At 35.6% G+C, this 13286-nt stretch overlaps 2 long non-coding RNA genes across 8 annotated transcripts; one reads left to right on the forward strand and one right to left on the reverse strand.

Moving 5' to 3' along the window:
- Positions 1 to 7396: 7396 nt before the first annotated feature.
- On the forward strand, positions 7397 to 10111 carry LOC113362772. Of its 5 annotated transcripts, none has more exons than XR_003365825.1 (7): positions 7397 to 7709; positions 7788 to 7965; positions 8150 to 8341; positions 8714 to 8790; positions 9018 to 9095; positions 9320 to 9385; positions 9529 to 10111. It is a non-coding gene; the product is annotated as an uncharacterized LOC113362772 (long non-coding RNA). The 5 variants fall into 5 exon arrangements; XR_003365823.1 differs by having other exon boundaries at positions 7788 to 7931; XR_003365822.1 differs by having other exon boundaries at positions 7788 to 8341.
- Positions 10112 to 10450: 339 nt separating this feature from the next.
- LOC113362773 lies at positions 10451 to 13064 on the reverse strand. Of its 3 annotated transcripts, none has more exons than XR_003365829.1 (4): positions 12758 to 13064; positions 11654 to 11750; positions 11087 to 11158; positions 10451 to 10829 (listed from the first exon to the last, which is right to left on the reverse strand). It is a non-coding gene; the product is annotated as an uncharacterized LOC113362773 (long non-coding RNA). The 3 variants fall into 3 exon arrangements; XR_003365828.1 differs by having other exon boundaries at positions 10909 to 11158; XR_003365827.1 differs by having other exon boundaries at positions 10451 to 11158.
- Positions 13065 to 13286: the final 222 nt, after the last annotated feature.

Consider the following 13286-nt stretch of genomic DNA (forward strand, 5'->3'; position numbering starts at 1 on the left):
AGTTTTCACCCTTTTTTTTTTTTTTTTTTTTTTCTCTTGTCCTCATTTTCACTTGAGTATCTTTGTGTTTGTCTCCTTCCTTGGGTAAATAATAATATTGCATCTCATCTCATCAGAGGCGCAGCATTAATTCTTAAAACCAACAAATATAGATAAGTCGAATTTGCTGCATTGATGGTGTAGGGATTATTAGACATAAAACACATCAGGACTCATTTGGTAATGAGTTCCAACCATCCCCACCCAACTAAGTAGTCCTCGGACAGAAAAATAATTATGATGTTCAATGAATTGTCCCACCATATACTTTGGCGTGGTTAATGTGCAACTACTCTTTCTGTCATCTCAACAAAGAAAGGAGAGCATATACATACAGATTTCCAAGATCAGCTCATCACGCATCGCATAGTAATGAAGCTCCGGGTTAAAGAGGATGAGAGTTTTAGTGAAAGTGGATTTTGTTTTGCTGCAGCACTAGTGGAGCGCAGTAACAAAGTAGGACAAAATCCAACATTCTCAAAAAATGTCTTTCTTTTTACACATTCATCATCATTTCTCTCTAGTGTCTTTGTGTGGTGGTAACCAACATACATTTCCAATCTACGCCTCCCTCCCTACAATCATAGTTATTTCACCCGAAACAATATACTCTGTCTGTTTTTGAAAAAAAAATATTTTAATCTAAAAATAGGCCAAAGTGAAAGTATCCCTATTTCAGAAACGAAAACAGTAATTTTCAAGTATTTGGTGTGTGACTTTGGCTGTTCTTAGGCGGCCATCTATGAAAACGGAAAATGGTAAAATAGATAGATGTAAGGGGCAAATACCTCTTTCATTCAACGGATATAATGTTTGATAAAAGCCAATCAATGAAATATTTAGCTACCTAGCTAGAGCTTAGTGCTCGACATTAGAATTGGGAAGTGCGAGGAGAGAGTGCAAGATGATGATGTTTCTTATATTTAGCTTTTTGTAGTCTTGCGGATGAAGCAAAGCACCACTTTCTCTCTATAACCTCTTTTCTTCATTTAAGGTTGTTTTTTTTTTTTTTTTTTTGCAAGTCCTTTCTTATTTATTTAGGATTTTTGTCTTTGCAGGGAAAGCCCATGCTCTTTCTTACAATTCAATACACTTGAGAACTTTTATTCTCTTTACTTTGGGGTTCACATTTCGTTTGTTATTTGACACTCCTTTTGATTTATACTCCTGCCTGCTTAAATGTTGTGTTTTACAAAGATCGAGTACCTTGTTGTAAACATTTCTCGGGAATCAAAGTATCCATAAACTAAAGTATGTTTGTGGCCGCTTGATGACTACTGACTTATTGTTGAAGTTAGTTTTGTTGACGAGATCCATAAGTCATGAACAAATGAAAATCTACTTTTTTTTCTTCACTTGTTTCAGACCCAAAGTAAAAGGCTTTGACATTTTGATAGAAAAACTCATGGTGGACTGATTTTAAACAACACCAATCTAGTTAAGCTCAGCCGAGATATAGCCGGTAACACCGGTTTTGGTGTTTATCTGGGATTCTGATATTCATCAATAATATGACTTTAAGCATGAAAATCGAGCCCTGACCAGCTTGGTTAACTGAAACTGGTTGAGTAGCAGTGGTGAATCGGCAATATGGCAGTTGTTCCAGGACGTTGGACGTTTAGTATAACATTTTCAAATTTCACTGGTGTGTGCCCACTGCCCACTATCTAAGAATCGTTTTTCTTTCCCACATCCATAACAGAACGTATACTCAAAAAACTTTTAGAAAAAGACTAGTAGAATTCAGTCAAGTCATATGGATGATCTCTCTAGTCATTTTATTCTTTCTGTCCATCTCTGGAATGGTGTAGCTCTGTTCTGTTTTATGGTTTTGTGCAAGAATATGATAGTGGTGTCTGTCATGATTCAGTTTATTTAGTCAAGGCATTGCAGTAGTAGGAGTAATCATTTCATCTGCACTGTGCAGTAGAAAGAGTGGAGAGTGGAAATAGTGCAGGCGTGGGTGACAGGTATTATACGGAAGAGCATTTTTAACCCGTTTCCATATTTTAACAGAAACCATTAAAAAGGAAAAAAAAAAAGAGTAATAAATAAAATAAACCTCTATTGTTGCTTTCACTCTGGTAGTGTCCCTCCCCTGCAACAGCATCCACAGTTACCAAAGACTGAAATGATACTTTTCCAACAGTATTTCAAGAAATGACTGTCATTTGTTTGGTGGTGGTGGGATAACCCCACCGACCAACTTTGCAAAAACCTCCTCCTGTGATTCTTAGTCTCGTGAATCAGTAAATCCTGACTTCTATCTTACCAACTTACTGTGCGACGGGAAAATCATTGTGCAGAACTGACGGTTACAAGCTTCAATGATATTATAGGGATGTATTTGTATTGGATTAGGATTTATGTATATATTTAACAATCTAGTAAATTCATGAACTTTACATGTATAATTCGTGAATCCATCTATATGGTCCGAATTAGTCTGCATCATCAGTATTTTTAAAACCCTGATTTAGATTCGTGCATTTTCAACGTAAAACAAATTACATGTGTATTTACAAGTTATCGAATTATACGCCTTGTTAAGCTAAAAAATTGCATTCTAGACGTTTATGCTAACAAATTTGATCTCATTTGTCTCAAGATTGAGCGGAATAGTTCATACCTCTTCAGCGAAAGCACTTCCCCATGTATAATATTTGTAACGTCGTCACCAAATTATCATTATTTATGTATTATATTTTTAACTTATAAAACCTTACATACACCAATTTAAGCCCTATACCACCAACGTACATGTTATTTGCTGATTAAATTGTATTTATCGTATGTACGCGTCATTTAAAATATTAAATCACAGTACCTAAGTCGAGATAATGTTTAAAATAAATCTTTCACACATGAATTATATACGTACGTATGCCGCTTCGATTTATCCCCGAATCACGAACCATTGACCACATAGTGGACCGAATTTACATTCTATCGAAACAATAATACTCATAAGGTTGCAGTCCTGAACTTTCTTCGTATCCCGAATTGCTAACTAGATTACTACATATTCAATTAGAATATGTGAAGAATTATTAAATGTCCTAGGCATTCAAATTGTTTTTTTTAAATGCCATAAATATCCTTGTGTTAAGATGGTTGAGGTACAAAATATATAAGGACTCTTATGAAAATTTGTATGTCATTATCTCATATTCTCTCTGTCCCTAAAATATGTCCTTGTCATTTAAATTTTTTATCCCTCTAAAAGTTGACCAATATCGTTAAACAATGGTATATTTCTAAAACTTCCCTTTTAATTGATTATTGTTGGTATAAGATATATGTATAAGGCAGTGACTAAGTGCAACCCTTATTTAAGTTATATACAACCCTTGTCCAAACTTATTAACCAAACCTAATGCGGGTATCCAACACCCACCTTCAGAAACCAGAAACCAGAGTCCTTTTCCAATAGCAAGTACCAGGTCGGACAAAGATAAATCGCGTAACGATCTTATATCGAGAGATGTGGCGAAGTTTTTACACCGGCTGCCAGCCCACCTAGACGCAACTTACCCGGAGGCAAGAATAATCCTTAACACATCCAGTGTCTTGTTCATTTTCGGTGCAGAGGGTGCAGTGGCCATCACTTCAATGGGATTACGCGTTCGCGACCATTTAGATGATGTGTCCACATATTCCATGTCCCGGCTGCAGGGGGGTTCCCCTTCACAATCCTACGAGCTGCGGGACCCATTCACAATTCTGCCATGGTTGTTTACAAGTTCGCGGTTTTGGCAATCCTACTAATAAAAGAGACAAAAATTCAAAGGTAATAGGGTCAGCTCACGTACCTCGGGTACATACCTCCTTCACGTGGATGGATGCTTTCCACGCACTTCTGTCGAGCGCCAGCTCTCTCTCCAAGCCTCTGTCAATCAGGTCCCGTTTAATCAGTTCATCCCATGTGAGTTTCGGTCGTCCCTGACGCTTCATTTTACCTTCCGGCCGTGTGATGCGTCCTACCCGAACTGGGGCGTCCGGTGGTCTTCGCTGGAGATGCCCGAACCAGCGTTAACCGATGTTCTGACAGTATATCTTTCATATGTGCTATCCCCAGTTTCCCACTGACACAATCATTTCTGATTTTATCGCACCTTGTGTGTCCACATGCCCACCTTAACATCCTCATTTCTGTCACATGGAGCGCCATGAGGTGCGAGCTTCTAGTTGCCAGCATTCCGCTCCATACAGCAGCGCAGGCCTGATTGATGTCCTGTAGAATTTTCCTTTCAGTTTAACTGGGACCTTACAATCGTAAAGGACTCCAATCGCCAGTCTCCATTTAGCCCATCCTGCCTGGGATATGATCCAACACCTACCTCCATCATCTCATAATTTATTTTGATTCCCTCGTCTCCATCAAAGATTCACACAGTGGAAGTCTAAGATTTACCAATTCATAATTCCATATACGTTTTACCTAGTATAGGTTCTTTTTGTTCTAAGTTGTAACATCTTTTGTCTTGGTCATTGTTCCTTTAGATTTAAGGTTTTGGAATTCATCATTGGTGACTTGCTTGAGTATCACTGGGTTTTTTCTCCTTGCGATAACTTGAAACGTTAACTGCATCTTGTTGACATCGTTACTAAAATCACAATTAACAAACATAAGCCAAATTTTATTACAACTGTTAACATGATTGTGATAACATAGTTAGAATTTTTATATATAATATAAAAGAAACTAGGCTTTAAGTTAAGAATATATTTTAATTTTCATGTTTATAAAAACTTAGTTTCTTTTAGATGGATTTAAAAGAGATGAAGACATCGATTAATTATTACGATTCAATCTCAAACAATAGTATAGAACAGTACAAATTAAACAAAAAGAAGAAAAAGGAGTTACTCGTGTTCGGTTAGTATTAAATCAAATCCCTAATCCGCTGACAAATCCAGCAGTGAGTTTTTGTTACCCACATTAACAGAGATGCGTGGCTTTGGATACAAGTTGTATTTATGCAAACAGGGGTTGTATTTAGTCGTCATCATGTATAATTTGATAGTCATGTTTATATTCATTACATAAATAATTTAAAATGTTTTTGATTGGTATACAGTTTACGAATATCCATGGTATAGTTTAAAAGATATATCTTTTTATAATTTTACTAATTATTATCCGCAAAAGTATAATTGAAAAATAATATCTGAAAATACTTTTCTCCTCTCTTTACCTTAATAATTGTGCAAATTTGAAGGAAGTCATCTCTTTAGAGATGGAGGGAGTAGTAATCTCGACCCATACCATAAGAGTTCTGTGAATTCTTATGGAATATTTTTTTCTTATTATTATTCTTTTTTAATGTACAAAATATTATGTGTTTCAACCACTGCAACCCAACCACCACACAACACCAACCAGCACCACCACTACAACCACAATACAACAACTACCACCACCGACCACCACAACTGCTATAACCAAACGCCACCACCACCTCAACTTATTGACACTTTTTTTTTTGAAAGGGAAACATGATTTGGCAATCCACATCAATTATATTATAATTTGGTAATTCATTTCGAGAATCCTAATTTCAATCCATTATAGTCCAAAATTATATATATATGTTAGAATTCATAATTTTTTTTTTTAAAAAAAAAACATTATAAATACACTAGATTTAGGTAAACTAGTATCTAATTTTGTTTATATGACTCCTCATCCAATAAACTCCTATTGAGTTGACATATTTATTTTTGATGGGAATTAGCGGTCCGTCTTATTCTCCCCTTTTCTTCCCCGAGTATTACCCAATATGTGGCCTCCATCTTAGGTCTAGGAATATGAATGATACCAGGAGTTGAAAGGTAAAAAAGAAAAAAAAAACTTGATATTTGTAAGATAAAAATAATTTATTAACCTAAGAGTTTTAAATTATTCCGCCGATGCATATATGTCTTACCGAAGGATTACTAATTTAACGGGTATATTAATTATATACCCCTATATTTGGAACCCTTCAAAAATTCTCATACCACATTATAAATACGCTTCACCTTTTAAAAACCTTATCCACTAAAAAATAAATTACTTTATTAACTTATCGCACATCTCATTTTCCTTGATTTTAAAATACAATAATTTTCTTTACCAATCACGCCACCACCACCGGCACTACACCACCACCACTACCAATATTCCACCATCACCACTCCACCACAAATCACTGTCACCGCTACCACTAAGAGTCCACGAGCACCACCACCGACGCCTCTAACTTCGCCGCCATTGCACCGTCACCTCCAAGTTGATAACAAAGTTGAAAATTCAGAAATAAGTTCGATCCAGATTTTTGTGTCGTCGACCGGAGTTGATATCATATCTGGTGTTAACAACCCAAGTTGTTACCAAAATTGAAAATTCAGAAATTAGTTAGTCCAGATTACGGTGTCAACAACACATACCAAAATATGGCGTCACCACCACTTCCATAGCTACAGTCACCACCGCCACCAACATGTGAAATGATAAATGAAATGACGATTTTCACCTAAATCTTTATTAATGTAGAAAGGGTATTTATAAGATCCAAAATGAATTAGTTTTAGAATATGAGGGGCATAATTTCTAATGGATAAGAGTATATGTGAAATCCATGAAAAGAAGGGGTATTAATTCCCTTTCCACTAATTTAAGTTCTAGAGGGTGTTCATCGTTCTTACAAAAATAAATGGATTTGGCCTGATACGACGGTTTATAATTGCCATTTTCCAGCAATCCACGGTTATCATTACTTTCAAAATAGAGGAGAGTGAAATGCACCCTTCTTTCTCGCCCAATCCAACGTTGGATATTCAACTTCTATCCTCGTATTCAATGCGTTCATTGCGTTACATTTGAATGAGGAGTCGCCAAAATAACGTGCCATTTACTCCCATTTATATGGATTACCAAAATTTCCATGCGTTACTTCTTATCCTTTCCCGTCTGTTCTAATTGCCCATTTAATACCATAATTTACTGCTCCACTAAATTCCCCACTAACTGCATCAACTTAATAACACCGTTACTTCTTCATTGTTTCGATTGTGAATCCTAGGGGTCCAGATCGTCTGTGCCAATGCTTGTGTGTGCGCTATGTGCCACACCAATAGAAACACGGTATTTTCTCTTGAATTTGTAATATCTTCTTTAACTAATTAATTATCTTTCCTAATCGATTAGTGTTCTATAAATAGAAAATCTATTTAGTTAGTCATGATTAATGAGAGGAATGATGTGGCGTGTTTCTATTGGTGTGACACATAGGGCACACACAAGCATTAGCACATACGATCTCGACCCGAATCCTAGACATGAGTTGTAATGGCTCTCTCACAAACCTTCTACATTCTTCATGTTCTCAACAAGATCCCTTTGGAGCGCCGGGAGCGGCTTAAATATTCTAACAAAAAAAGATTTATGAAGTAAATTGATTTCTTTCTAAAATTGAAGGTATTAGAATGATGAATATATACCTAATTTTCTGCTGCAGTTTACCATTATCGTATTTTGGGGGTTTTTGTTTTTAATTTGATTTTTTAATTTGTTAGTGATGATTTTAGAGAATTTGGCTTTAGATATTAGAAACTAATGGATCCTTGAGGGTTTTTTTTCTTGATGGAAGACAGGAATATCAACTGGATAATTTGATTTTGTCTTTGTAAGTATTGGGTCTGTCTTATTCGTGTATAAGTTGAGTTTTCTTTCCCTACTATGATGATATATCCATCATTTTCAGGTGTCGATTTGAAAATGAAGGTGTTCGCAAGAGGTGAAAAGAAGCTTAAGCTGAAAATTTGGGATGTTGGGGAAGAAGCAATTCTTATTAACAAAGAGCAATTTGTTTCTTGGTTTAGGTGCCTCACTGTTGGTGGAAGTTCGGGTACGTATTCGTCAATGCTAGAATATCAGATATGGTACGATTCGATACACATCAACTTCTACCACTACCACTGCGATACTCAATGATTGGCTTATTGCACTATGATCAATCGTTGTCGAGTCTCCCTTAAATGTCCATGCATTTTTCTTTTAGGCGGTTTTCTACCCATAAAGAAGATCTTTTAGGCGTTTTTATTCTCATATTCCTTCTTTGATTAGGTAATCAAAATCATCAAAATAGGGAATATCAGCCAAACAAAAATAAGGAATATACCTTCTGAAGAGAATTAAATCTGGATTAGCATGGCTTTCGTATTGTTGTTGTTGTTGATCGTTGAAGCAGAACAGGTAGGATTTGGAAAGAGATCGACACCACCACCATCAACATAATTCAGTACACTAGCTGCTCAGGTTCGATATGAAAACCCTAATTTCTGTTGCATTTAATGATTCTTTTGGTTTATTTGTTCTATTAGGGAATCCACTGTTCTAGGAAAATGTTCATCTGTGCCGCCATTTTGGTTGAGACCCAAGTACTTATGATCATTTAGGATAATTTTGGTATTCATTTAGGATATTTTGTATCAGAATGCAATTAATTATGTATAACACTACATACACATATGTTACATGCTTCAAAATTATAAATAAAAAACACACATGTGGAATTTGATGTGGAACTCAGGAAAGTAATGGGTAACTGCTGATAAGGTTGTTTTCTCCCTGTTAGGCGAAGCTGCATTGATTAGAGTTCTCACCTTTTCTGCTCTTTCAATAATACAGGGTGCAGGAAAATCCCAGGTGGATGTTTATGATACCACGGAAGAAAACCCACATAAAATGAGATCCCAGAAAATAAGGTATGAGGGTCCAATTGTAGTTTCATAAAAAGGAGACCACTAGGAAAGTTTATGGCACATGATATATTGGCATTTTATTTTTAGATTATTTGAAAACTCTCAATTGTATGATTACTTATTTAGTTTTTCATTATTTGAATCTGTTTGTTAGTGTTCATTTTCTTTGGAACTTTCTTATCCTTTATCTTCCTTCATATTTCTTAATTTTAAGATCTTTAATTTTTCAGCTTGGTTATTATCGTTCTTAACATGCAGAAGCCAGAAAACTAAGTAGGTCTCAGCATATAGTTGCAGTTCCATTACAGGTATTAAAACTGATTTTCCTTGATTCACGGGTACCTAATCTCTGCTCCTGTAATTTTTTTAGATATTGCAATACTTATTTGTCAATTTTAAGTGTAAACTGATGCTAGAAATGTGCCGTTGTTCATTAGAAGTTAGTGCTGTAGTTGTGGTTGACACTGTCACCCTTATTCCTAAATGTTAACAAATCTTTTATTAGGTTTTACTTTGTTATTCAACTTTGCAGGAGTGAGTTTTCCCTTCGTAATATTTTATTGAACTCTCATGCATTCATCCAAATGAAGTGAATTAGGTGTGTAAAATTCCTCTAAGCAAAACTATTCAAAGGAAATTGGAATTTTTTTATTGCTAATTTTCATAGAAGTAACTTTTCTTTTTCGGATTTGGATGCTTATAAAATACATCTCTTATGATATCTTTATTTGTTTACCATAGTGTTCAATGTGCAATCAGAAGTGTTTGGTGAAGGATGTCGTGAAGCTATATCTTTCAACCTCTACTTGATATCATGCTTGGCTATCTAACAAGGTATAGTAAGAGCAACATGAAGTACTTTGGGAGGTTTACCATCTTTGTTCATCGTTTTGGAAACTTTTAACATCCTTGCTTTAAGTATATCATTCTATCAATATTCTCAGGCGGTAATGCAGATTCAATGATGTCAAGTATAATTTTGTATGACTAAAAGCAGCTTCTCTATGCCCCGACGGGTCTGTAGAGATTCAATGTGTTCGTTATACCTAGACCATGGAGTAGACTAGATGAGGTTAGGTTTGTAAAAGGAAAGCCTATGGTGATTCTGCCATTATAGGGATCACAGAATTATATTCAATTGATTCAATTCCATTTTATGGGAAATATGGTGATTTAGTTGTTGAAAAGAAGATGTTTGATACGATGCCGGAAAAAGATATTGTGGCTCTGATTTAAATTGTATAAGTGCGACTGTGTTGTCACTCCATACACTTAAATATAACGTTGTTCTTGATTCTTCAATAATAGCATTTTTGTTCTTGCTTACCTTATAAAATTCAGGGCAATGAACGAACTTTTAAGCCAGTCTAATGTAGTTAACGGAGAAAGTGGAGCAGTAGATGACTTCTGCTTGTCATATCCAGTATACTATTAAAAAAGAAAAATATTTCCAAAAGATTGCTCTTTTTTACTTCTAAAAGTCATTTTCTTATTTTGCTCCCAACTTATTTCTTATTTTTAGCTTCCTCTAATACATTTTTAGCTTCCTCTAATACAGAAGTTAATTTATACAGTGCATCCTAACACCCTATACATGAAAAGTGGCAAAATATGATTTCATTACTAGATGACCGCTGCCACGGTGGGATGGCCCACCGAAAAATTTAACGCAAAACTAAATTTTATACTCATAATTTAGTTTAGCCACAATGGCACGGAGTCGGACTTGTAAATTTGTAAAGCGAAATTGTAAAGCGAAATTGTAAAGCAAAGAGATGTTAAAACAAATATATCATATTTTCTCGTGCTTATAAACCCGCTGAGCTGCCCAAAAAATATATCTTCCGTCTCGTAAAATTCTATTGACCTCAAGAAGCAAATTTCCATCTACAACAAAAGAAGACCGAAAATTTGAAACACTCCGTAGGTATAAACTGCGTATCGCCACCGGGAAACACAAACTTGTGTTTCACTCTTGTGATCCAATTCTGACCTCCTTTGTCTTCAACTAAACGTGTATGAGGTACACTCACAAACCACACCTACCATTAAACAAATATGAATTGTTGAACACCACCTTAAGCTACTAAAACACATTAAAGAAAATGAAATTTTCATTACCTCATCTCTAGATTTAGGCCAAGGGATTGAAGTTTTATAATCAACAGGAGCAGGAACTAAACAATTCAATTGATGATCTGAATCAGGACAATGTCTCTCATACTTCTCACCCTTTTCAGTTGAATTCAGTTTCTTAATGAGATTTAATCATAAATTAAACACACTAATAAAGACTTACCCTCAAACGACCAATCCATAGTAAAACAAGAAGATTATTTCAAGGAGAAGAAGTCAACTGTTCAAACAAAACCTGGAAAGAACACATGCAGGTGAGTTAGAACACCTAGTAGCATAAAGATACCAGGCAGTACAAAATAAACCCAACGTATTCCTTGATTTATGATATGGATCAATTTCACCCGCGAATTCGAGAGATGTGTCTTCAGTAACAATCATGTGCTAAAGTCTAACCTACAAAGCTACTGGCTAAATGTTCGAACAATGTTATCTTTCAATGTCTTAGAGACTTCTAAATGCACAAAAATGCTTGTTGGGTGTTAAACTTGTCTAGCCATGTCTCTTGGTCTCAGTGCCTAAATGTAAAAAGAAGAAGTCACAAACAACAAGACGCAACATGAATAAAGTGATCTAAGACAGGGCGAATAGACAGTCTAAACCTGGCCAAAGAGAGTTGAAAAGGATGGGGGTGAAGTTGTGACGTTTGAAGAATTTCAGTGATGAGTTTTAGCTAGGTTCAAAATATGTCAATTAGACAAATGAAATGCTACAAGGGTAAGTAAAGTACCTTCTTGGCTACTGTTTTATTGTCATTTCGCTTGAAAATCTTTTCCACTAGTTTATGCCAGAAGTGCCAACAGACCTCCATATGCAAAACCAAAAAGCTGCAAGCAGATTATGTAAGGATACAGCAAAACAATACTATGCATAAACTTGAATACACAAACTGGCATGCACACCATTATAACGTAGCATGAAGTGCGCACTTTAATATTCCAGGTTTAACAACGAGTTTCAGCTTTGTTTTCGACAAGGTCTGGCTTGACATACCTGATTCTATATTTTCTATTGAAGCGTCATTTGAAGAAAGCAAGGTCATACCCGATTCCATATTTTTCTATTGGGGCGTCATTTGAAGCAAGGAAGGTTTAATAACATGATTTATTTCGATTACAGTATTTCAGGAAAACCGAGATAATCGTCTAACACAAGATACATTGAAATGCTAAAGTCAAAACCAAATATTAATTCTGAACCATGGGAGCTCAGCTGATGGTCAGAAATTTCTATGTTTCAGGCCTTATGTTCCCCTCCTCAATTTTATCATATTTTAGTCAACTGCTATGCCGTTCAGATACTCAATCAGTGGCAGTGGTGTCCGTGATTGTAATGTCAAGAAGCATCTAAGATACACTTACAAATCATTTATCTAGTGATGAAAGAAGAGGATATTTAAACTTATACTCATACACTTAACCACGTACAAATTACAGATTAAAGAATGTGTCTGCTAAAATTGGTTATCTGGTGGACAGAAAGCAATTGTAAGCAGTATGGTATATTGAAATTAAGAAGCAACGGAGCTAATATGCAAATTCAAGATATATCAGATCAGAAGCAAGAGATCAAATTCAACAACTTAAATTCGAACCCCACTTTCAGTTTTGGAAAGAAAGAAAAAAATCAGTAGCTGGATGAGAAAAGAATAAGAGAGTTTCAATTGAAGTTTCTGTATACCAGACAGTTTCTGAGCTACATAATCACTTATTCCTGACAAGACAGATTAAGGGTTTTATCAACACATACCCATAATTAACTCTTCAACCCATAGTTTTATACAAAATGAAGAATCGAATTGAAAGCAGAGATTTACAGTTGATAAAACTCATACCGTTAACGGAGATTTTATAGTAGTGGTGTACAAAGCAGAGGACGAAGTTGGTGATGGTGGTGGTGGTTCAATCAATTCACCCAATTTTGAATTTAGGGTTACAGGTTAGAGAAGATTGAATATTCAATAACCAAATCCAAACTCTGTACTCTAAAGTCGAGATTGAGTAAGATTAATGGAGATTTAGGGTGTGAAATTGATGAAACTGGATCCGACGAAGAAGAAAGGGTTCGAGAGAGATATCTGCTGCTGCTTGGTAGAAAGAAAAGATTAGAGATAGGAAGAAGAGAAGAAGAAGAAGGGAGGAATAAAGAAAATGAAAGTTTTGGAGTTGGCCAGGATCGACCCCAGGACCTCCAAATCTATTCCGTATTTTGTTATTTTCATTTTACAAAAAAGCCCTTAATATTGTATTTATTTGCGTCTGTTTAAGGGAGGAATAGGCCTGTGAATGGATACCGATTTTCCGTTAGCCGATACCGATAATCCGTTATCCGTTACTGCTACCATCCGACATAGCGGTAAACGG

This window comes from Papaver somniferum, chromosome 4 (genome assembly GCF_003573695.1).
Source record: "Papaver somniferum cultivar HN1 chromosome 4, ASM357369v1, whole genome shotgun sequence".
Classification (NCBI taxonomy): Eukaryota; Viridiplantae; Streptophyta; class Magnoliopsida; order Ranunculales; family Papaveraceae; genus Papaver; species Papaver somniferum.